Genomic DNA, 2,411 nt, shown 5'->3' with positions numbered 1-2,411 from the left:
AGTTTTCTGAGCTATTAGCAAAGAGAATTAATGGAGACATTTCCCATTCCTTCCCCCCGTCTCTCTCTCTCCCTCTCATATTTGGCTATGGGTCTCCATGTAATATTTGCTCTCATCTGCTGTAGGAGGAAATTTCTCTGATGATGGCTGAATAAGGCACTTATATATGAAGCTATTAGAATATGATTAGGAGTTTTGATGCTTTTTCTTTTAGACCATTAATGTTTAGATTTACCTTAGATCTCTGAGTTGCCTATCCCACAGGTCCTTGGTTACCCAAGTAAAGTCTAGTATAGGTTCCTTCTTTTGTAGTGGGCCTCATGTCAAATCAGACTACTCCCATAAGTTCTGTGCTACTGATGTGCTAGCATATTTTGCAGGTAGAGCAGTCTGTAGGTCTAAGAGTTTGCTGTGGTGCTGTTGCTTAAATTTCTCTTTTGGTAGCATGCAGAATTCTTTCCCTGTCCAAAGGGACTAGAACATAGTATTGAAGGTTCCATATATGCACATTCTTGACTTCTGCATATTCAATGAATTACGTGTGTTCCACAGCAATAGGTCCTGCTATCAGTTTTTGGCAAGCAATTCTTAGGCTGTTGGCAGATTGTGTTTGGAACACCTTTGGCATACAACATAATTTAATGCAACCCATTCTTGTTACTGTCGCATTGTTTGCTGACAAGAGTTTGCCAGTTGAGACAATTATTATCCACATTATTATGAGATCTCCTTAGGATTACCATATATTTGAGGAAAGTTCCACTGCACTAGGGTCCCATATTAACCCTTAACTTGTCCTCATTTTCAGCTGTATTGTCCCATATTCTCTACTTCTACCCTCTCTCCTTTTGATCGGATAATCCCATCTCTGTTCTTACCTACCTCTGGTCTTCCTGTAAAATCCATTCAGTTTCCTAATATGACAGATCTATGTGTCTCCCCTAGTACCTTCCACTATAGCTAACCTATCTGTGGTCTACAGATTGTATGCGATAGCATCAGCTCTCTATATTAAAGCTGCAACAATCAGATGAGATGAGCAAGTGCAGAAACACTTATATCTGCCTCTAGCCAAATAAAACTTTAGAATGTTGCAGAAATATTTATCATATGACAAAGTAAGTATCACCCAAATGGCAAATATTGGTTAATTATTCACAAATATGTTTTCATAGGCAAGCTTGAAGAGTTAATATATGTCACTAAAGAAGTGATTGATTCTGCTAGGCCCTCTAAAGTGCAAAGATAAAATCTGGTAAGGTATATACCAACAATGGGAAAGACCCTGATCGAACAGGCAACCACCATCTGCACATACAATTCGTGGTTCATGAATGCTACGTAAATCAAAAGCTTACAAATGGGTATGTAATTTTCATAGGCCATCACAGGCTGGAGGAAGCACTCAGTGCCTGAATACATAGGATCAAAGAACACTTAGGCTGCACAGTTCAGAACTACACCTGTTTCCCTTTTAGGTACAAAATTCTAGAAGAATTTTGGGGTGGTAACTATTACATAACAGGTTTCATATCTTTCTATATCTGTCTGTTTCTCAATTTTTACTTGAAGTTCTAGCAGCCTTATTTATAATAGCCAGAAGATGAAAACAACACAGGTGTCCCTCAATGGAGGAATGGATACAGAAATTGTGGTGCATTTATACAATGGATGCTACTCAGCTATTAAAAGCAATGGCTTCATGACATTTGCAGGCAAATGGACAGAACTAGAACGTATCATCCTGTATGAGGCCACTCAAATCAAAACAATCCTGAGATTCCATCTCACACCAGTCAGAATGGTTAAGATAAAAAATTCAGGTGACAGCAGATGCTGGAGAGGATACTGAGAAAGAGGAACACTCATTCATTGCTGGAGAGATTGCAAGCTGGCACAACCACTCTGGAAAGCAGTCTGGCAGTTCCTCAGAAAAGTGGACATAGTACTACCTGAGGATCCAGCTATACCACTTCTGGGCATATACCCAGAAGATGCTCCAACATATACCAAGGACACATGCTCTACTATGTTCATAGCAGCCTTATTTATAATAGCCAGAAGCTGGAAAGAACTCAGATGTCCCTCAACAGAGGAATGGATACGGAAAATGTGGTTTATTTATACAATGCAGTACTACTCTGTAGTAGAGTTTGAAATTAGGGATGGTAATACCTCCAGAAGTTCTTTTTATTATACAGGATCATTTTAGCTACCCTGACTTTATTTTGTTTTTCCATATGAAGTTGAGAATTGTTCTTTCAAAGTCTGTAAATACTTGAGTGAGAATTTCATTGAATTGGCAGATTGCTTTCGGTAAAATTGATAAGTTTACCATGCTAAATCTATTGATCCATGAGCACATAGGAACTTTTCTTCTGCTGCTATATTCTTCATGATTTTTCTTAAGA

This window comes from Mastomys coucha, unplaced genomic scaffold (assembly GCF_008632895.1).
Source record: "Mastomys coucha isolate ucsf_1 unplaced genomic scaffold, UCSF_Mcou_1 pScaffold15, whole genome shotgun sequence".
Lineage (NCBI taxonomy): Eukaryota > Metazoa > Chordata > Mammalia > Rodentia > Muridae > Mastomys > Mastomys coucha.
This window is presented reverse-complemented; position numbering follows the sequence as displayed.